This window comes from Gorilla gorilla, chromosome 9, assembly GCF_029281585.2.
Source record: "Gorilla gorilla gorilla isolate KB3781 chromosome 9, NHGRI_mGorGor1-v2.1_pri, whole genome shotgun sequence".
In the NCBI taxonomy this organism is placed as follows: domain Eukaryota; kingdom Metazoa; phylum Chordata; class Mammalia; order Primates; family Hominidae; genus Gorilla; species Gorilla gorilla.
This window is the reverse complement of record NC_073233.2, coordinates 103,149,925-103,173,741: the sequence shown is the minus strand read 5'-3', so window position 1 is coordinate 103,173,741 and position 23,817 is coordinate 103,149,925. Positions and strand designations below refer to the sequence as shown.

General features: G+C 39.7%; 1 protein-coding gene and 1 long non-coding RNA gene across 6 annotated transcripts in view; one reads left to right on the top strand and one right to left on the bottom strand.

Moving 5' to 3' along the window:
* Positions 1 to 5,630: 5,630 nt before the first annotated feature.
* Positions 5,631 to 23,702, bottom strand: LOC109028900 (uncharacterized). Of its 3 annotated transcripts, none has more exons than XR_010129179.1 (5): positions 22,862 to 23,702; positions 22,273 to 22,448; positions 22,120 to 22,159; positions 20,976 to 21,585; positions 5,641 to 5,969 (listed from the first exon to the last, which is right to left on the bottom strand). It is a non-coding gene; the product is annotated as an uncharacterized lncRNA (long non-coding RNA). The 3 variants fall into 3 exon arrangements; XR_010129178.1 differs by having other exon boundaries at positions 5,642 to 5,969; positions 22,120 to 22,184; positions 22,364 to 22,448; XR_010129177.1 differs by lacking the exon at positions 20,976 to 21,585 and having other exon boundaries at positions 5,631 to 5,969; positions 22,364 to 22,448.
* The window catches only part of SESN3 (sestrin 3), a 66,550-nt gene continuing 65,308 nt past the window's right edge, over positions 22,576 to 23,817 (top strand). For all 3 annotated transcript variants that reach the window (XM_055356112.2, XM_063693468.1, XM_063693471.1), the window contains exon 1: positions 22,576 to 22,881. The gene's annotated coding sequence lies outside the window, so the exon portion shown is untranslated. The remainder of the gene's footprint in view (positions 22,882 to 23,817) is intronic.

Genomic DNA, 23,817 nt, shown 5'->3' with positions numbered 1-23,817 from the left:
ACACATCTCCTAGATGGGGTTGGCCTTCTGATTAGTTCATTTGCCTTTACCATCAGTATTAAACTATGTCTTCACTTGCTACAAAGAATTGTGAAGTAATTTTTAGGACTTTCTATAAAAAATGCCTTATTACCTCTCATTTATTTTCCCAGCATTCTGTAAGCCTTAGGTAAACTGGGGAAGTAATGACAAAGGCCAACTTGTCTGTTGCCCTTTACAGTGCTCAAAGAACTTTTTTATATGCAATGTCTCATATGTTCTTCACAGCAGTCCTATGCATGAGGTACTATTACTTCCCCTGCTCTATAGATAAGAAAACAAACCCCTAAATATTAAATCCGTTGCCAGCCATATAGCTTGCACATGATGAAGCTGGGCCTCAAACCCATGGTTTTTAATCCTAGTTTCTGAAGTCTTTTCACTCAGACATAGACTCTTTCAACCTTGGGAGGCTAAGAGATTTGCAAGAACCAGTGCAAATTAAGTAGCTAAACCAGTGCCAGAACCCAGCAATTCTTGTTCTCCACACAAGGCCTTTTCTTCTAAAGCTCTTGGTAGCTCTCAAGACAATGTTAGAGATGCTCTTAGATACACATTTATTTTAGAAATCTTTAGGCTTTCACAAGCTTTTACTGATTAAGTGCAGCTTTGAGGGAAAAAAATAGAAGCCTAATAATTCAGATGCACATTTGCATTTATTACATAAGGCTTCTGTAAGGGATAAGCTTATCCAGTTGCAGGCTTATTTTAAGTTTTAATGGAATGATTTTGACAGATCAGAAATAGCAGGCTTAGTAACCAGCTCGGTAACTTAGATGTCAGAGACATTTCCATGGTGGATAGCGGGGCTCCTTAGCTCTCAGGAGACACTAGATTTCTCTTGTTTATCTCTGGCTGGGATGATTAACCACCCTTTGCTTGGCTTTCATCTTTCCTGGCACAGCTTTGTCTTTCATCTCATTCATTGCTCCAAACCCTTCTTCTCTTTAACGTTTAATACACATACAAAATATTTCAGCTTCCCTCAGTTATTTTTACATAAGCAGAGCAGGAAAACATGGATATACTTCACGGAGCCTGCCACATCTGGTTTGCTCAGATACTCCCTTACCCATCTTTATTTTTAAATGAGACAAAGAATCCTTCAAAAAAGGCTTAGGAGACTAAAATGTTGGAGGAAAGGAATGAAAGAATGGGGGGCAAAGATTACTCAGACATGGAGGTGAATATTTGCATTTTCTATCTTGATCTTTGTGACTGCAGCCCCAAAACACATAGTGTGGTGACTTATATTTCACAACGTACATAGCTGCTTCTGTATACTTTGCATTCTTCTCTCGTTTTCCCAGTAATTGCCTTTTTTCACTGTGGGGCTTTTTGTCCCCTTGACCCCCAGGTCTCCTACTTCCTGTGTATGACTTAGGCACATGTAGCTCACTCTAAATTTCAGCAAAATGTTCTCTCTGAAAGTGACTTCTTTTCACACCACTCAGATCTTCACATTTTCACTGCCTGTGGAAATATAAACTTACTGATTTTTGTCTTTCTGTGTTATTTGAAGGTAACAAACAATTTGTTGTGCTGAAAAATAGAATTGTTGTCTCATAGACTCCGCAGAGTGATGGGCAGTTCCTACATCCAGCTCTCTGCCTCCCTGTTCAGTGGACCTACCACACCTTTGTTCCTGCTGTCTGTTTTGCCTGAAATGTGTGTCTTAAAATATGGCACAGTAGATGCTGAGCAAAAACAACAACAAAATCCTATGGTCACATTGTTAGCGGCAGTTGAAACTGAAATTAGACCCCAACCTCACATGATTATTAAACGAACATTTTAATGATAAAGAAAGACATTAATGCAGGCTAAAAAAAAATGTGTGCACCATCCAATTCCAAAACCCCAGACAGGCACAATGACTCACACCTGGAATCCTAGCACTTTGGGAGGCCAAGGCAGGTGGATCACTTGAGGTCAGGAATTCGAGACCAGCCTGGCCAACATCATGGAACCCTGTCTCTATTAAAAATATAAAGAAATTAGCCAGGCATGGTGGCAGGAGCCTGTAATCCCAGCTACTCAGGAGACTGAGGCTTGAGAATTGCTTGAACTCGGGAGGCGGAGGTTGCGGTGAGCCGAGACGGCACCACTGCACTGCAGCCTGGGTGACAGAGCAAGACTCTGACTCAAAAACAAACAAACAAACAAAAAGCAAAAAACAAAATTCCAGACATGAAAGTCCCTGCTGGGAGTCTGGGACTTGGAATCAACCCACCCAGCCCTCTCCCACTTCATCCATTTCCCCTACCTATTTTTCACTCTGGGAGATTCATTTTGCCCAGAAAGTAGGAGCAAATCAGGTCCACAGCTAGACATTATGTTCTAAGCTAGATGATCTCTAAGGATGCTTCCAGTATGACATTCTGTGACTTTGAGCCCTTTGCAAAATTGTGTGTGGGATTAAGAGTTCAGGCTCTGGAATCAGGTCCTATTCAAACCTCAGCTCTGCAACACACCAGCAGACTACAGGGAGAGACGGAAACCAAGATAAGAGTGGGGATGATTTAACCTCCCTCTATTTCTTTCTTTTTTTAAAAAATAAATCAAGCACAGTAACATACCTGCCTCTTATAGAAGAGGATTAAATAGGATAATACCTGTGAAATCCCTAACACAGAACTGCATGTGGGATGTTCAAAAATCCCAGTAAATGTTGCCAAGTATTTTTGCCAAACTGATAGAAACTCAGATACATTAAGAAAAAAAAAAAAAAAAGATGGAGAGGAATTAATGAAAGCAAATTTCAAAAATGAGAATCTGTGGTCCTCATAGTTTAGGTAATCAAAGATAAAGGTAAAACACGTGGGGACAGAACAAAAACTATAAATATCTCAAGATGGTTTACATCAAAAAGAAGAATTTTTATTTCTCTTTCAATGAGCTTTCTCAAATTAAGCTGTAGTTTTTATTATATTTATTATATTTAGTATACCTGTTCACCAGAGTTCTATTGTCAAATTCCAGGCTCTTTCTACATGTCCTGCCCATGAAATTGGAGATCAGTGATAAGGGGGTTACACGTCTCTTTTCTCCTGATTTCACTGCATCATTTGTAAAATCTCCGAGATAATCTGAAGACACTAAAAACTCCTATGACATATCAGGAAGTGCTCCAGAGACCAAAGTGTATGATTCTGTGGAGCCAACACCAAGGCATGAACGTGGGACCCAGTTCCTAACCACATAGAGCTAAACTGGGAACTGCCAGAAGGGCTAAATTTTATATTTCAACCCTCAAAATTTATCAAATAGCCTGGATGTTTTGAAAGTCCATAAAAAGCTGGGCATGGCGGCTCACACCTGTAATCCCAGCACTTTGGGAAGCCAAGGCGGGCGGATCATGAGGTCAGGAGATTGAAACCATCCTGGCTAACACGGTGAAACCCCATCTCTATTAAAAATACAAAAAATTAGCCGGGTGTGGTGGCGGGCACCTGTAATCCCAGCTACTCAGGAGGCTGAGGCAGGAATCGCTTGAACCCAGAAGGTGGAGGTTGCAGTGAGCCAAGATCACGCCACTGCACTCCAGCCTGACAACAGAGTGATACTCTGTCTCAAAAAATAAGTAAATACCTAAATAAATAAATAAAATAAAGTCCATAAAAAATCATGTAGGTTAGGTCACCGAACAATGTTTATTGAGTGTCCATCACATGTAATACAAATACACTGTGCTCAATTTTGAGACTATGGTGATGAATAAAATGACAAACCATACTGATAGATGCATAACAAAATTAAAATGTAATGTCACAAGTAGTGTGGCATAGGTATGCACAGGTGCTGTGGGTGCCCATAAATAGGGCACTTATTTCTGGCTATAAAATAGGGAGAGGCTTCCCAGGAAAAAACACTGTATGGTACCCTACATGTACTGACCAATCAATTAAGAACCACCTGGAAAGAAATCTCTACTTGTGCCATGCTAAAGGGCTTAAGGACCCTCTGAGACCTGTCACCAATTTTTTTTTCTTCTTTGGAGACAGTCTCACTTTATGGCCCAGGCTGGAGTGCAGTGGCACAATCTTGGCTCACTGCAACCTCTGCCTTCTGGGTTCAAGCGATTCTCCTGCCTCTGCCTCCCAAGTAGCTGGGATTAAAGGCGTGCACCACCACACCTGGCTAATTTTTGTGTTTTTAGTAGAGACAGGGGTTTCACCATGTTGGGCAGGCTGGTCTCGAACTCCTGACCTCAAGTGATCCGCCGGCTTCGGCCTCCCAAAGTGCTGGACCAATTTTTTAAGTGAGATCTTGAGTTAACAAAAAGAAGACATGTTCATCAGATCTGCATGTAGCATAAAGTTGGAAGAGAGAGCTAGTAGCAAGATTCAAAAAGATATAGCAGGCAGGGAGGATGGCCTGAAACCAAGAAAAATGTAAAAAATTGTATTAAAAAAATCAAATGTATAAGAACAGGAGGTGAAAAAACTGGTTCAGAAGCACTCCGTGTGAGAAGACACAGAATGATTAGCTGGAAGTTCTTGGTTTGACTATTAGCTTCTTTAATGAAACAAAATGTCATTACTAAACTGACATATCCTTAAGGGCAGGAGTCACATCTTAAATATTTTCATCTCTCTCCCTTGTCTAGTATAGGGCCTAAAACAGAGTATGTGCTCAATATATCTTTCTGAAACAGAGTCAAAACTAAGAATGCCCAAAGGAATAAGCTCCACTAATGAATGGGCTGTGGTCAGAACCACCAGAGAAGCCTGTTTCAGTTCTCCCCTCATGTACAGTCTTTCTGACACTGCTCTAGGCTCTCTCCTCCCATTTTCTTCTTAAGATAAAAGTCAAAATCTTTTGCATGATTTAGAAGGTGGGACCTTGTCCCCATTTGACCTAAAGCCCCACTTCCCACTGCTCTCTTCCTGGCTCACATACTGCTCCCACTCTTTCAGTTCCTTCCAGTCTGAACAAGTGCCAGTCTCTTTTCATGGAACACTCCTCCCCAGCCTCTCACACTCACACACATGCACATGCACACATACTTTCCACCTGTTTAATCTGCTTCACCGCAGCTTGTCTTTTTAACCTCCCCCTCTCTCTTTCTCTTTCTCTCCCTCTCCCAACCTTCCCTGTGAAGCTTCAGTGTAGGGGCCCAACAGGTCCAGCACATTTCTCCCCTAAAAACACAAAGCAAAGAAAGGACAGCTGGGAGTATGGATGAACAAAGCCTCATGACCGCAGGGAGGGCTGTTCCCTGGAGGAACAGAGAATCACATACCAATGCTAGACCCACTGTATGTTGGGGGAGGAGACTCCTAGAACAAGGACAGGGCTGAATGCAAAGGAGGGGGCAATTTCGCAGACCCAAGCTGGCCAAGAGTTACCCAAAGGATGACAAAAGTAGCAATTACTCACTGCAGCCTGAACACTAATTCCTATCCTGAAACTTACAACAATATTCAATATTACATTTACACATGATACATGATATAAATTCAGTTTACAACCACTGGTTATTAAAAACTCTTGAGTAATGCAACTTATATTTTATTAACCTGATAAGAATTCACTATTCTTGTAACATAGATCAGACGACTTTTCTGCATGGACTTTCTTTATTTATTTTCTTCTAAAACATTATTGTATTGACGATGTAATGATGAGAAAAAGCGTCCTCATGAAGCATATAATCTCGTGGAGAAGGCAGCCAAGCAAAAAAAAAAAAAAAAATTGCTGTATCAAGATGTAAAATGATAAAGTGAAACAGTTTAATCAAGCTCCTTCATGACTAAATATCAGTTTTCTGTGTTAACTTGATGAAGATGGCAGAAAGGTTATTTTTGCTAAAGTAATTTAAGTTTTTCCCTGGCATGTTTGAAGAAAAGGCATCTACTTGCTTGGAGTATCCAGTTTCAAACTCAGCAAAGGCACTACTGTAACACAGCAGACACTGAAACCGGCACCTTTGGAGGCACAGAAAACATAACAGATTAGTTCAGGTCAAACAAGTGGCTTCTATCAGTGGTTGGGTTGTGAAGAATAAAAAGGGGGAAAAGTGAGGAGATTGGCAATGTCTCGAATCCCACAACCCTCAATCCCTTATGTCATCCATAGTTCTGACGTGGGTCTTGAGTTTCACTTATTTTTCTCAGATTGATGCTTTCAGCTTTTCTAACAGGCTGTATGACCTCTCAGGTGTCACCTTTGCTGTGGATGTTCTTTTTTCCATCTGCAGTGACATGGCATATGACTCAACCTTCAGAATTTGAAGTTAATGAAAAGGTTTGGATGATCCTGACTCTTCTCTTGGGCAGAGAATAGCAAAGCTTTATCTTACTTGCCTCTCCAGCTTCCATCGTGTATTTCAAGTTATTTTGCTTCTGAATAATGGCAGTGGTAGCTGAATTAGAAAGTTCACTGGAATTCTGATCTCAGCTTTTCACTTGTTTTTAAAAATGCTTCCTGTTGCTTATTAAATCTTAGTTGCTATTGTTAAGTAGCACACTGTATTTACAGTCAGTTAAGGAACATCAAGAAAACTGCTCTGGATTACTTTGTCAACCCTTTCACAGAAAGCACAGATATACTACCCTCAGGTGACCTAGGAGACAATGGGTTCCACTGTCATTGCTGGCCCACATTGTGTACCCAGATGGACTGACATTTTAATTTCTGCCTCTTTTGTGCCTTCCATTATCCTGGGGACCAAGGTATAGACGTGTCTGGAATCACAATTTGTGGAAGGTTAGTAAAATTTTGAAACAGGGCCAGCACCATTCAGTGCTTGAGATGGATTTTTTGGAGTCTCTCCAAATGTATGGGTTGTCCATTTGTGCCATGTGTCCAGACTGAAGTCTAGAATAGACAGTTAAGACAAAATTATGCTTACTGCAGGCTAGTTTTACAATGGAAAAAAACTGAAGGGAGCAGTCTGGAGAGGGTTGCCTCTGTGCTTTAGAAGGCTTGTTCCATAGAGGAATGCTGCTTGAATGTAGTAAGACTTTAGGATCCTTAGGAGGCCATTACTATATAAAGGATGATTTAAATGGAAAATGATGGCTAAGACTGAAAAGGCTCTGGTTGTTGGCAAATGTTCTGTCTACTCAAAAGGAAGATAATGCTATGTAATAAAAAGGCAGGGTGTTTTTATTCAGCCTGAGTTGGTATCCCAGCACCACCATGTATCAGCTGTATGAATTTGAGAACGTTAACTTGCTTCTCAGAAAAGCAGTGGTATTATGAAGTTAGGGTTAAATGAGTTAATACGTATAAATGTTTAGCATGATGCCTGACACATTGAAAGTGTTCTGCCAAATCCTATGAAGAGACAACCTAAAATATAATACTCTAGTGGTTTATAAGGTTTTTGGGGTTCACTTTGGGAATTTGATGAAAACTGTAGATTCTTCCTCCTCAGGAAAATATATATATATATACAAATTTTTTGCACAGTTTTAGGAAATTCAAAGATCCAAAGCAGTACAGTGATAGGTTTTAGGTTAAGATCCTTTGTTCTAGGCCAAGACCCATTCTCAAAAGAAAGAATAAGGTCCTCAGTTTAATTTATATTTTATATATTTTTGATCATTTGTAATCATAATCTTTTTAAATTTGGAAGGGATCTTATCTAGTCTAAATTCCATATTTTATTTATTTTATTTTATTTAGGGGTAATGGTACTAAGGTCCTGAGAAAATACTTGGTATTTCAGTTAAGCTGAGAACTCTTTGTCAATTTTGCATTTCTATAATCAAAATTAAGTGCATTTTCTTTACCCACTACCCTTCATGTTTGAGATCTTCCTTAAATTTTACTTATTTCTACTTTGTTCCTAATCCTGTTCTCTGAGATACATTTACAGCCCTCAGAAATTCATGTTTATTCCAAGGTCCATGATGGATACAACAATCTTTTCATTTCTGTGTATTTAAATTAGCACATTAAACTCTGCCCTGCCATATCCAGTTGATATTGTGGTATTTAATGGAAAAGAACCTTGTGCTGTGCTAGAGTAATAACTTCATCAGGTAGGAATTTAAATTAACAAAGACTTATTGAACACCTACAATGGGAGAAGCTTCATTCTATGTCACCTGGAATACATAAATGAACAGAATCCAGACACAGTGGGTGCCCTCATGGAGCTTAGAGTCTAGCAATGAAAATGGTCTTTCTTTCAGAAGAACATTCTGAGGTTAGAATTCAGTTCATGGATGGGGCCAGAGATGAGCTGCAAATTTTCAGCCATGTGAATGCCACCAATGTCTCCATTACCACTCCACAAGGACACTTGCTTTCATTTGCTTAAACAATCCCTGATTCATCATGGGCAGCACGAAACACAGAATGACCAAAGTATGTCTAGGCAAAATCCCATAACTTCCCCCTGGCAGGAGCATGAACTACAGGTAGCAAATAGGACATATTTAGGTAAGTCATCTCTAGGCTTTTCACTGCAAAAAATATTTTTAAGCTCTTCTACTTTGCTGCCAGGATAATTCGGGTGACTTTTGAGGAGAATTTTAACAATAGAGCAAAGGTTCTAGGGTTTAGCAGTTTGCTATAGTTAGAAGGTCGTAGGAAGTAGGGCAGATGATGTGAAAAGAAGCAGATTAATAAAAGGGATGGGAGACTGGGACATGAAAAATTGGAAGTATATCAGATATACGTGACAGGGCCAAAAGCAAGAGACATGAAAAGGCCTTGAAATCATGTAACATTGTTGAAACTGGTTATTCCTCAGAGCCCGTGGATCCCAGTGACATGTTAGCTCTTCCGACTTTGCATCACCAGTGGTGATTCATAGGCTCTAAGGAATTCACCTAATCTCACTCCTGAATGGGGTTAAATGATGTTGCTGGAGCCCTGAAGACAAAAGGCAAAGAGAACAAAAAGCTGAGCTGGCTGAGAGCTGGTAGGGTGTGGCTCCAGCCTCTACTCACCCTGAGTTGTTGCCTCATCTAGGGGAACGGACTGCTGGTCTTCATTTCAAAGCTACTATGGGAAGCACCAGGGCTATGGAAACTATGATACCAACACATAAAGGCATCTACCTTCTCTTTGCTTTTTCCACTCAGAAAAATGTTACCCTATTTGGTTACCCTCCATATCTAGAAACTTATTCTTGTTTGGCTAAATATACCCTCTGGTTCTTTGGAAAAGGTGAGAAATTCTTCCCAATGTTCTTAGGAGGAATGAACTCAGACTTTGCTTCAGCCCCTCTTACCTGAGATGCCACTGCACAATGAGCTAAGCACTGTAGATGAAAGACGGAAATTAGGTTTATGATATCTGAGGAAGGTGAAATCAACCTAAATGAGTTGCATCATTAGCTCAAGGGAACAAAATCATTTACTTATGACCTGGTAAAGCAGGGACCTTTTCATGAGCATTCATAATTCATAGGCCGCAATATTTTTTAGCAGAGGAATTGCTTATCTCTTCTCCCGGTGACTGCTTTGATAGACAACATTATAAATATCCTATAGTATGGGTCTTTGGTTTTGTAAACAACCAGAAATAAATAAGGCATTTTGCCTGATGACTAAACCAGACTTACAAAGAAAGAGGCTTCTACAGACAGAAGGCAATCATAAAAGGCAAAGAAGACCTTTTAGAAGAACTGCGGTGCTTGGTACACACTTAAATACTTTTACCCATTTACCACCAAGGGGACCCTCTCAGCCCAGCCCCACATTTATAAAAACCAGACCTATTTATGTTTGGGTTCTTCCTTGAGTCATACAGAATACATTGGACATATTATCTTCTATATTTTGTTCATATCACAACAGGTAGTTGCTTCCTGCAGAGTGAAAGTAGGAATCATTACCTATGGCTAGTAGACAAAGCTCTAGAAGTATTCCAAAGCACTCGATCTCAGAGTTCCAGCTCTTAAATGGGAACAATATTTCCTTTTCATTAACTGGCAAACTGTAATTTTTCAGTTAAAAACTTAAAGAATGATCTTTAGCTTAGAAAAAAGAGAATTTGTTGGGAGCAGGACACATAAGGGTATATATACGTGTGTGTGTGTTTGTGTGTATACACATACACTCATCTGCATACACATGTAAAGCCAAATTTTAGAAATCATCTTTCTTCATCTAGAGAGAGGTTAGAATGAAGAATACATTCGTGTCATTTAATTTCTCCATGACCTTAGCTTCTTCATTATTCAACAGTATCACTGACACTGAGTTCTCTCAGAATCTGACTGGATAGACTAGCTAACAGAAGACAAAAATGTACTTTGCAAACACAAGTGCAATAAAGATGTTTAATGATAAACCCTGAGTGTTATCAAGCACTTGAGGCCCTTTTAAATCAAAACAAACTGTCTTGGTAAATGGTACTAGGGAACCCAAAACATTAAAATTCAAGTAAGTTTCGATTGCTGTTTAAAAATATATTTTTGTATAAAATCTTTTAAAAATAACACAAATAGCTAACATTTACTGAGTACTAATGATAGGGGAGACACTGTTCTCAGTGCTTTACATATGTCTTTTAATTTAATCCTCACAGAAAAACCCTATGAAGTAATAAAAAATGAAGTTTGAGGAGTTTTTGAACAGTGACTAGATTATACAATATTGAGGTTAAAAAAAAACGGAAAATTTTCAATTTCACCCTTATAGAAGTCTTAGGCAATATATTTTAGGTCACAGCTAAAGTTACACTTGCATAATGCGAATGTTTCCATTTGCTTCCATTCCTGGACACTCTAGTTCCCCATAGACATGTGGAATGTCTAGATGCTCGTGTCTTCACTGAGAAATAGAAAATGCAAAGTGACAGGTCTGGTATATACAGAAATAACAGTAGTGCTATCTCATCAAGAGCAAGGCCAGCACAACCACAACCCATCTAGTACTGCCCAGCGAGGCCATTTTATTTTCTTCACCATACCTGAAAAATGGCAGAGGGAAGTGCCTCGTTTATTTTCCAAATGTTTAGTGAAACCTAAGAACTATTTCACATGTCAGATAGAAAATGAGTTCAAGGGTTGCTGAGCTCAGCATGAGTCCAGGATAAACTAGGGGAGGAGAGAGCGAGAGAGAGAGAGAGAGAGAGAGAGAGAGAGAGAGAGAGAGAGAGAGACAGAGAGAGATTTAGAAAGGAAAGGAAGGAGCAGTGCCTTCCGCAGAGACGAGGAATACAATGCAAAGGAATGGAAAACCAGAACAGTCCAGCTCTACTGTGATTAGCTGAGGCTCTTCTAAAGCCAGCGATTGGCCCTAAAGAAATGTATCAGTTAGTCGTCCAGGGACATTCTACCTCTGGCAAGTTGAGTAAAATTAAAACATTTACACATATTTACATTTCTAAAACTAAATGACTTCCTAGTATACACCTGGTCCCCTTTATAACCACCCCACAGAGGCCACCACAGTGATCTTTAATTTGTATCCTGAGACAAAGTGCCCTCATTCCCTTTGTTTTTGTCCTGACTACTTCCTTCTTGAAAACTTTTGAGGAAATTTAACTTTGATTTTTGTTTTTATTGCTTTGTTTTTCTTTTTCGTTCATAAACTCTGGGAAATCATTAAACTGGACCTGCAGGCATTAAGTCTGAATGAAGGATAATGTGTGGAAAAGGAGAAAGCCTTTGTCTCTCGGTTTTCTGGGTAGGCAGTTGATAGCACACACATATTAGAATCACTCTAACATGAAACCTGGAAAGGAGAAGCACTTTGGGTAATAGATTACTGATTGCCGTTCTCTAACTTGGAACCAAAAAAACGTTCTAAAAAGTTTGAGGGTTTTGCACAGCAGACATTCTTAGTGAAACATAGACTGTAAGAATTTTTCTGTGTAAAAACTGAAATGGGGGTTTTCTGGCCCAGTGAGTTCCAGTTCTTTCTTTTGGAATGTCCTGACTTTCACATCCATTTACTAATGAGAACTAAGGGTAATATTTCATATGTATAAGTGCTTGACGTGGAAATGAAGGAAGATTATTTCCGTCAGTCTCTTTTGGATGAAAGAAACAGAATTAAGTTACTTCACAAAACCAGCAGTGGGAGGAGATTAGATCGGTGAAGGAAATTATTACAGAGATACACAAGGACTGGAAGTGGAAACACACCAGGATTTAAGGAACTCTAAATACCAGTGTCTTAGCTTCTTTGCTTTCTTTCTGTGCCTTGCCCCCTCCTCCTACCCCTCCCAGCTTCCTCACCCTTTACTTCCTATCCGTTCTGTTCCTTCTTCGTTTTAGTTTGCATATGGTTCATGACATCCTCTTACAATCTGACTTTGCTGCCAACTGGCTTAGTATCATAGTTTTCTGATGCCAAATTTCCAAGAAAGGAATCTGATTGGCTCAGATTATCATTTTGAGCTAGTCCATACAGATGGATGGCTAGGTTACAGAATGACTGTCTTTGAGTCAAATGTCTATTCCTCGGTTGACTCACATAGTACAGAGCATGATTATTTAGAATAAGGCCACCAGCAGAAAGATTTACTTAGAGGAGGCTGTGGATAAGACAGGTTGATATGAACATCTTGAATTTGCTGGCAGGTTATGTGGAAACCAGTTTATTCATCTTATTTCTAGAGAATCTAATCCCAGCTTATTGCAATAGACCTGTACTTGCCTTGATATAGCATGTGAAAGTACCAACAGCACCTCCTTCCTCTACCCTTAATTGTTAATTTTATCAACTTTATCTTCATCATGTCCATCACTTTATCTCCGTGACTAGCCAAGTGCCTAGGAATCTTCAGACTTATATCTCAGAACATTTGGAATTTTGACTTGGGTGCCAACAAAGGTAGTTTTCTTATCCAAAGATCACCCAAATATTTTTCACGTAATATGCCAGTGGGTAATAAAATACTAGAATAGAGAATAATGGGTATGTGTTTGCCTATTCTCATAGCATTTATTTCAATAGGTGTCCAGTGAGCTATATTTGGTAATTGTATGAGAGATTTAATCTAGTGGACTTTCTAGTTTGGTAACCTAACACAGATAATTAGTTCAAAGAATATTTATAAAAATGACTAACTGAATAATGCCAAAGCATGATTTTATAACACTGTAAATCCTGGTGGCATCAAGCAGATCTGGGTTCAAATCAGAGCTCTACCTTGTGTGACCTTGACCAAACTTTCAGTCCCTATAAATCACATTTAAATGGAGATAATAATAGCTACTTCATAGATGCCGGCATAGATGCCGGGCTGCCCGCCCGGCAGCCACCCCGTCCGGGAGGGAGGTGGGGGGGTCAGCCCCCCGCCCGGCCAGCCGCCCCGTCCGGGAGGGAGGTGGGGGGGTCAGCCCCCCGCCCAGCCAGCCGCCCCGTCCGGGAGGTGAGGGGCGCCTCTGCCCGGCCGCCCCTACTGGGAAGTGAGGAGCCCCTCTGCCCGGCCAGCCGCCCCGTCTGGGAGGGAGGTGGGGGGGTCAGCCCCCCGCCCGGCCAGCCGCCCCGTCCGGGAGGTGAGGGGCGCCTCTGCCCGGCCGCCCCTACTGGGAAGTGAGGAGCCCCTCTGCCCGGCCGCCACCCCGTCTGGGAGGTGTACCCAGCAGCTCATTGAGAACGGGCCATGATGACAATGGCGGTTTTGTGGAATAGAAAGGGGGGAAAGGTGGGGAAAAGATTGAGAAATCGGATGGTTGCCGTGTCTGTGTAGAAAGAAGTAGACATGGGAAACTTTTCATTTTGTTCTGTACTAAGAAAAATTATTCGGCCTTGGGATCCTGTTGATCTGTGACCTTACCCCCAACCCTGTGCTCTCTGAAACATGTGCTGTGTCCACTCAGGGTTAAATGGATTAAGGGCGGTGCAAGATGTGCTTTGTTAAACAGATGCTTGAAGGCAGCATGCTCGTTAAGAGTCATCACCACTCCCTAATCTCAAGTACCCAGGGACACAAACACTGCGGAAGGCCGCAGGGTCCTCTGCCTAGGAAAACCAGAGACCTTTGTTCACTTGTTTATCTGCTGACCTTCCCTCCACTATTGTCCTATGACCCTGCCAAATTCCCCTCTGTGAGAAACACCCAAGAATGATCAATTAAAAAAAAAAAAAGTATTAGGCAAAATAATTTATGTAGGTTATTGAATAATTATTGGCACATACTAAGTACTCAGTAAATGATAGTGGTTGCTTCTATTACCATATCTATGATGATTATCATCACTACCATGAAGGTTACGGGGATTACAGAATATGGATTAGAAATATGATGGTTATCTTCAAGTACTTTACTGTCTTAAGACAGATAATATCGATGTACTTGTTAGAAATTGTGCACACATATCACTTGCACATATACAAATGGAAATCAACAGGGTGGGGGCTAAGTGTGAAATGCTAAATGTTAGGTAATTAAGTGATATTATTTAATTCGGAAAAATAGATTAAAATTTTGGTGAATTTTTAATAGGGATAGTGCCCCTCAGAAAAGAAAGGAAGATTTGCACCCCTCATGGAAGTTTGCCTACTGCAATGTAAAAAGCCAGGATTCATAGGAGTTTTGCAATTGGAGCATGAACTATATTAAAATGGGGAACTGAAACACTGGGAAAGGACCTACTAGGTGGAGTCTCTGGGAGTTGCTGTTGGAAACCAGGAGGCAGACCACTTCTTGGGTTAACATTTCACTTCCTCGGGGAAGGCCTAGACCAGGGGAGACCTAGACCAGGTTTGATCACCCTGCTTTGTGTTCCCTTCCTGTGTTTTCCCCTACTATAACACTCATTACACACTGGGATTATTTGTTTAAAGTCCATCTTCTCTGCTAGGTTATAAATTCTAACTCTTATGTTCATCACTCTATCTCCACGACTAGTCAAGTGGCTGGCACATAGTAAGCACTCCACAAACATGGAGTGCTTGAACGCATGAATGAGTGAATTAATGAACATGGAATTAGGAGGTGATTTCATCATACACTGTTTTGTATTGTTCTCTGGTATCTATAGGGGTTAATCCTGTCTTCCTGTTGACATTGTACATTGCATCGAAACACAGCAAGAGTTCTGTATCATATGTCTTCAACACTACCACTGAGATGTATCCAGTTATAGGCATAAATGCTCAAAAGATCTTTCTGGACTCTGCTGATAACCCTTTTTACATTCTATTCTCCATTTTCTATTCATCTTCTGTAACAATGCAGAGATTATACTTCAGTCTCACTATTAGATTATAAGCCTGTCCTTTGTTACTTTTATCACCAGGACTTACTACTTGGTAAGGGTTCAATAAATAAATGACTAAATAAAGGATTATCTGGACAGCATATATTTCAAAGCATAATTTTCCAATTTTGCAGCCTTCCAGAATCTCAAAAGTTGCTGCTGTGATTCCAAGTTTGCAATTCATGTGAGAATGCATCATCTCAAGACATTTCATCTTTGAAATTGCTGTCTTTGTTGCTATCATTCACATACACTTTGTGAATGTGTCTTCTGGCTCATAAGGCAAATTTTACCTTTGTATAAAAATATATTTACAATTTTAAGACATTGGGAATTTTTTGGTTAAAATAATCTGTTCACTTGATTTCTAGCTAACAAACTCTAATATATCTAATCATGTCATTCAATGAGTTTTTTTGAGCACCTCTTAGATTCCAAGTACTAGAAATATTCATCTGAATATTGTCTGAAAGACAATTGTCTGAAAGACAAGACAATCTTTCAGTCTTGTCCCTAAAGATGCTCAAAGTCTAGATATGCCATAGTCACATCCAGAAGATCTGAAAGTAGAAGTATAAATTATTCTATTCAGAGGTCCCTTTCAGTCTCACCTCAGTCCTGTGTTGATTTCCTGTAAACTCCTTACAATAGAATACTACATTATCTAAGACTTCTAAGTCAACAAATTATAACTCCTCTTTACTCCCATTAACTATATCCTACTCCCAACCTGCCTTATGCTGGTGTAACTTTTTCTATTTTATTAATCTATTCTCATTTTTAACACCCAGACAGCCAGTATATTTTACAGTAATAATATATATATATATATATATATAATATTTCTGTCTTAATTTCCTCATTTCTGAAAGAAGGGTTGAATATTTGGGACAGTGGATTTGGAATATCAAGAAGACTGTGACTAACAACAACAAAAAATCCCTTAGAGAACAAATAAAAACCAACACAACTCTAGTGATTTTTGAGAATAGAGCTTCTTTTACATTTTCACCACCTACTTGAAGAAATTCTCCTACTTCTCCTATATGCTGTTTCCACTAGATTCTCATTGAAATATACTGAGACAAAACAAATCACAAAATTATAGAGTTTAAAGAGGGCTTTGAAATTCTCTACTCAGACATGGATTAATCGTGAATTTAATAAAGTTTAAACTTTAGGGTCCATCACTAGCATTGGCCCCTTCTGAGGTCCTGAGAGAGGTCCAAGCAATTTACCCACATGGTCATACTTTTAAATACATTTCAAAAGTAAGCTATTATAACCACCACTGGTAAAGATCACAGTTTCTTTGTATTCCAATTTCCATCCTTCACAATCTCCCTCATGCTGGAGGCGTTGGAGAAGCTGTGGGTATCTTTGTTGATCTGGCTAAGAGGAAGTTGAGATGGACATACCTTTAGCTTGGGTTTATGAGTTAAATTTATGGGGATCACAGTCATTTCAGTGTACGGTTATTATTTCCAGTAGTCTCAATAAAAGAATAGGTTCTAGGAATATTCCCACTGCCCACTGGGCCAATTCACCAGCCATAATACCACAAAGATGTAAGGTCACAGGCTATTTCATGACACACATGTGTCCTAGGACACTCAGAACTGGGAATGTGTGCTAGGGGAAAGATTGAATTCTCTTTCCATTCCCTCTAAAAAAGATAGTATTACAAAAATCATTAATAGGACAGGCATGGTGGCTCATGCCTGTAATCCAGCACTTTGGGAGGCCAAGGTGGGTGGATCACGTGAGTTCAGGAGTTCAAGACCAGCCTGGCCAACATGGCGAAATCCTGTCTCTACTAGAAAAATACAAAAATTAGCCAGGTGTGGTGGCATGCACCTGTAGTGTTAGCTACTCTGGAGGCTGAGGCAAGAGAATTGCTTGATCCTAGGAGGCAGAGGTTGCAGTGAGCCAAGGTCGCACCACTGCACTCCAGCCTGAGTGACAGAGCAAGACCTTGTCTCAAAAAAAAAAAAAAAAAGTCATTAACATATGAAGAGGAAAGTGGAATATACAGCCCCAAAAATGTAGGGAAAAAGTAATACAGGGTTGTGTCAGGCAGTTAATAAAAATTTGTTTTTTTTTTCTGGCTTCTGTGATTTTATAGTATTTTTCATCTTTTAAAAATTTATTGTGATTTTATTGCGAGTTTAAATACGTATTCATTTTCATAACTATTAATAATTTTGCATCCACAATTTTACATTCCTTTTTTCAAAGAAGCTTCCTATAGCATATAAGTTTTGGCCCCCACAAAAACTGGATCTGCTTGGACCCAATTTAATCACCCTTCCACATTTAATAGAAAAGGAAGTGATTCCAAGTGATAGATAAGCTGTGATTCCAAGCTTGCATATATCATATAGTTCATATATAGTTCACTGAACTAAACCCTAGGTCTCTTGACTTTCTGTCCAGTGCTATTTCTATTACCCTGTATTAACTTACTTTTGAGACAAGTATCTCAAAATCAAAGATCTTCACTGGAAAAAAAAAGACAAATTAAAAAAACCTCCTAACAACAGTATATAATAATAGAACTTACATAGCATTTCTTATAAGCTAGGCATTGTTTTAAAGTGTTTTATGTAGAATTCATTTAATCTTTAAAAAACTCTATGACAAAACTAATCTTAATATCTTCATTTCTGCAGATGACGAACATTGAGATACAGGAAAGTTAAGTCACTAGACCCAGGTCACACAGCATGTGGAGAGTATAACATCCTTTATATTGTGTCAGTTCACAGTAAGCATTTATTTAGGGCTTACAATGTATCAGTCACTTTGCTGAGCACTATAATGCATTATTTCAGTCCATCTTTACAATTGCCCTTTGAGTTAGGTAGCATTATTACTTCATCTTACAGATGAGGAGATTGAAAGCATAGAGAAATTTAGTAATTTGCCCAAGGTCATACATTTAGTAAGAGGCAAAGTCAATACTCAAATTTACGTCTAACTCCAGAACCAGGGCTTCTAGCCTCTATGTGATGATAATGCCTATCAAATAAAACACTTTCAATGCATCAGGCCTGGCTTCCTTGCTCTTCCAATATTGCCACATTACCTGTGGCTCCTTTATCCTAAAGCAACAATTAGAATAGGGATTTGAGCAGAATGAGGATAAGAAGCGGAGTTAGCAGCATAAAGGACATAGTAGTCTCTTCTTAGTTAGATAATTGTTCAGCCCATTGTGAGATATATATACATACTATATACAGTGTATATATGTATATATATATAATATATATATTAGGTCATTTTCACACTGCTGATAAAAACATTCCCAAAACTGGGAATAAAAAGGTTTAATTAGACTTACAGTTCCACATGGCTGGGGAGGCCTCAGAATCATGGTGGGAGGCAAAAGGCACTTCTTACATGGTGATGGCAAGAGAAAGATGGGGAAAAAGCAAAAGTGGAAACCCCTGATAAACCCATCAGAGCTCATGAGACTTACTCACTATCACGAGAATAGCATGGGGAAGACCAGCCCCCATGATTCAATTACCTCCCCCTGGGTCCCTATCACAACACGTGGGAATTCTGGGAGATAAAATTCAAGTTGAGATTTGGGTGGGGACACAGCCAAACCATATCAATATACATATATACTTTTTTCAGGGTACCTGACATCATCATACATCATACATCACAATATTGCTTGCATGTGACCCCTTTCCTTTTGTTATAGTAAAGAGGTGACAAATTTATTTTTAATTAATGTTCTCTGATAAAGTTAACAGTGATAACTAACAGATCAGTAATTTAGATGCTGGAGAAGGTTTATGGAGGTTGCAAATTCAAATCCCTACAAAGGGCAAGAAGATAATGTAAATAAAATGGCAAAATTATAACCCCTAGGGAGTGGCAGGGACCTTAGTAAACAGAAGAGTGCATGTCCAAACCAAATAGCAGGTAGTGAGCTCGACAGATGGTTGCCCTGTGGGAATATAAGCCCAGTGTAACCAGATCTGACAATTTTTCTAAAGAAAATGGAAATCTAGATTTTTGGTTTAAAAAAAAAATCCTGAATTGGGAATATTTGAAAGCAATTCAAAAATTTTTTAAAAAGCATCATGCTGGCTGACTTTGTGCAAGCCAAACAAATAAACCACACCCTTCACATCTGTAGGCCTTTTGTAGTCTGCTTTATAGTGGGGTTAAATACAGAAAACTCTGATCTGAAATGTTAGAAGAGCAAGCTGACAGGAATTTGGGTCCTGGTGGAATATTTGTTTTTTGAAAAATGAGCTTCGATAAGAATAATCTTCGTGGAGATGGGTGATTGAAGAGGTGGAATGGGGTGGGAACTAAAGTAGTGGCCTTTTGAGAACAGATCCTCTTATTTCTCCTTTGGAGTAGTATTGGTCTTGGGCCTTAGAAAAAAATAGCAGGAATCTAATTAACAGCTCTGAGGGAGCAATCAATTTACAATTGTGTGAAGTGTAAATTCCTTTGTGCAAGAAACAAATTACAGTATTTGCAAATGTGTAAATAATGCAGCACTTTCCCAGCAATCCAAATGCTTTGGGTGTCCCCTTGAGAAAGAAAAAGAAGACTGAAGAGGCAAAATGTTAGAAAGTGACCTATTGTCTCAAGAAATGGAGTTTTAAAAATATCTTTAGTAACTGATTTTTCTCAATTAACTCTTTATTTTGAAACTATAGAGGAACTCAGTTCTTTGGTCAATAGAATGAGAATATTTAAAGAAGTAAACAATTTCAAGTCCAAAGTCACAGCATATTATTAACAGGGTAACTTCAATCAAACGTGCTAAACACAAAAATTTTCCTTCAACTCTTCCTACACCTCTGGTTTGTGGTAACAACTTTCATTTTATAAAAGAGAGAATGATGCTCAACCCATAATAGCTAATACGTTCAATGTCAGAGAAGGATTGGTGACAGGTAAGAACATGAACCTAATCTCTCTGCTTCAAAGCAGTGGATTTTTCTGAACAATTCAATTCACATTTATTGGGGGGCTTTTATAAAGAGTGAAACTCATTACTTTCTCCAAAACTTTTTTTGAGCACTTCCGTATCAGTTGAGCTAGAGCCAAGGATACAAAGTAAATGTTACTCTATCCCTGCCTTCAAGGGGTTTGAAGTCTAATGAGAAAACAGGAGTTAAACCTATCATTTCCCTAGTGAGCTTTTTGGTAAAGAAGAGTTATAGAGGGGAACTATGGATGCTTGGACAAGTGCTTGATTCGGGAAGTGTTTCAACAGAAGATATTCACCAGGCAGAAGGAAGAAGGGAAAGGGATTAAGGTAGAGGTAGGTGGAATACTGATGGGCCTTATGCAGAATGATAGCTTTCAAATGATTGCTCTCACCTGTGTTCTTATTCAAATCTTTCCACAAAATATTATAGCAAGTTGCACCATGAGCCTTAAGACATATGTATACCCTTTTACTCAGAAATTCCAGGCCTAGGAATCAGAGATGCTACCAGAAACTTAAGTATGAGGAAGTTTATTTTGTTATTTACAATCATGAAAAATCTGAAACAACCCACATATTAAACAATAGCATAAGGATTAAGTAAGTTATGGTACATCCAAGCCATGTGATTTTCTGGATTCTTTGCTTAAAAAAATTACACTTTAAAAGAATAATTCAAAACAAGCAACATGATTATGAGATAACAGTTTTGAAATGATGTACAATGTTTAATGAAGTATCATCCTAATTTTGTAATAAAAAATTAAAAAGTAGTTCTCAACATTGGTTGTAATTTTCACTCATATCCTACTTTTCTAAAGTTCTTTCTTGTTTTAAACATACCAGACAACAAAAGGGGCGGAGTTTCTCCTTGTTCTATGTGCAATAAAAAGAACTGGCTTTTGTTTCTTTTCCTCTTAAGTGTGATCCTGGGTTTGAAATAAAATTCCCTTTATAATATTCAGGCTGGCCAAGAAAGGAAGGAAGGTCAGGTGAAGAATGGAAGAGAAAGGAGATGTCCAGAAACTGAACATTTCCATGAGAGAGGAGAATAACTATGATGGGAATGAGGGTGTGAGGACAGACCAGAAAGGGTGGTTGCTGTGTTAAGAATAAGGTACTGGCATTGAGTAGTTGAGGGCAGAACATAAACACATACATAATGGTTCACTGTAAGAAATGTCACAATGTAATACATGATTAACTGCCAAATAAATAGCACTACAGACAATACATATTATAATAGTTTGGAGGAATTTGGTGCAGAGAGCCATCATATGGTCAGATACATGTATGTGACCATGTATTATTGAAGATATTCATCTACTAAAATCTTCCTTTAGCGATCTTTGTTAGAGGGTGTTATTGTATAGGACTAGATTCTCTCAGCTTTCCTTTCTGGAGGATTTAGTTACTGAAGAACTTAAAGGAACTCATTTCAAAAGGATTTTAGCTGTCAAGTGAAAAAAGAAAAGAAAAGGTTATAAGAAGAATGTGCTAGAAAACAATATGAATTTAAAATTCTATTTGAGAAAATTCAATCTGCACAAAAATTCACTTCATCCTTCAATTTCTCCTTTCCTTTAAAATGTACTCACATAAAATCTGCTTTAAAAGCCAGAACCAGCCAGGAATATAGCCCAAGAAATTTACCACTAAATGGGGACACATATGTGTTTCTTAGAAAAACTGTGCCTTGCTGACTTTCTCCCTGCATTTCTTGGTTCTCTGCATCGAAGGGCATGTGGTAATTCCCTCTTTTTCTGAATTTACTTGCTTTTACAGTTTCTTCTAACTGAATCTTAAGCACCTTCCCCACACCATTCATTGCTCTTTAGTTATATATGTCTACACAGCATCAAGCGACCTTTAGCTAACACTGGCTAAATAGATCAACACCTTTACCCAACTACATAACTTAGACCCTTTTGGGGTTTTCTACTCTATTTTGATCTATTTAAACCTGATACTAGCAGATTTCCATTACCTTTGTTCCTTGTGTAGACTTGGTTTATATGTGTTGGTCTCTAAAAAGGGACAGAGAGGAGACAGCTGTTGAGAAATGAGAATGGCAGTTTTAACCGCACAAATTGGTCTAATAGCTTTGATATGCTAAACTTGCTAGCTCCTCCAAGTGTACCTTTCCGATTTTGCATGACACCACCCTGAATCCCTAAGGAAACCAGGGTTTTTTTTTTTTTTAATTAAAAAGAAAAGAAAGAAATGCAAACCAGTGAAACCGTTCTTTTAAATCATCTCCACATAGATTTCATTCTACGAACTGCAGGCCTTCACAAATCCTGGTACGCTGGAGACCTTGAAAAAAGGAGAAGCCGAGAATACTGATTAGGTTCTAAAAATCGAAAACAGGTGATGTCATAATGCATAGTCCTGTGGCCACGGCCACGGCCGGGTGGGGAGCTGGGCTCCAGTGAGCACAGAGCTCCTTGCCAGTAGGCGATGCAAGTTATCTCTGGGGCCCGGAGGACACGAGTGAGGACCGGGCACCAATCAGGTTCTCGCTCTGCGCCTGCCTTTGTTCTCACTCGGGAGCAGGTTGCGGGCGTCTAGCATCAGGAACCCGCATTCGACTCGGACGCGCATTGCTAGCCCCTTCGGGAGACCTGGCTCCCCTACCCGTCTGTCCCCCTACACTCGGTCAGCCTGCGCTTTCCCCAGTCAATTCTGCCTTCTCTCCGCAGAACGTGGATGCTAAAACCCTGACTTACCATTTTAAGCTTTAGAAGAGGTAGGTTTGTCCCAATAGTTTTAAACGGCAATTTGTTCTCTGAACCTTCCTTTCTGAGCAGGGCGCTGTGCTCTGCATGTATCTGAACAGCTGCCTCAGGAAGGTCTTTTGGGTGAGAAAACAAGCCCCTTTGGCCTTTTAGGGCTGGACAAGTAAATGAACTTACATCTCTAAGATAACTGCTAGAAGGTGCTTCAGAAACAAGAGGAAACCGCTAAACCAGAGGTTTTGTGTCTCTCCCCTCAAACTCGATTACTTGCGTAAATATATATATAACTCAGACATTTATCCCCTATCCGCCTCCCAAGACTCAAGTAACTGAAATCTTTGCAAAACAAGGTTCACAATAAATGATGCGTAAAGTTCTTTGAGATCCCTGGATACAAAGTGCTACATAACTGCAGTCTTCTTTACAGCTAAAGTTGGATTTTGGTGGAGAGAAAGCCTAACCACTGCCCTGAAGGAAGGAACATTTAATCCTCCCACTCCCCTCCCCCTTCCTCGAGAGATCAGGAAATATTTAGCTCAATCTTAGACTCTCTAGCGAGCTCTAGCTCCCAACTATTTATCTCATTCTCCTCACCACTTCTGCAGGGACCTAGAGAAGGGGGCGTAGCTTATCTTGGGGGTGGGGCTTGGATGGCAGTATATTTGCATATGACACACCCTCGTCCTCTTATTGGCAGAGGAGAGCAAACTGTTCCCTGCTACCCTACTACTTAGCTAACCGCCATCTCCCTTCAGTTCCGAGCCTCGGAGATAAACTTAACTTGCCCGGAGATTCAAGGCTTCCTCGCCCCTGCGATTGGCCGGCGCGACTCCCAGACGGGCTCTCGTTGCTCATTGGCTGCGGGCTGGCGCCCTGGGGGCGTAGCCGGAGCTGTCCGATTGGCGGGAGGGGCGGTACCGGAGCGTGGAGGTGGTGAAGGTGGTGGG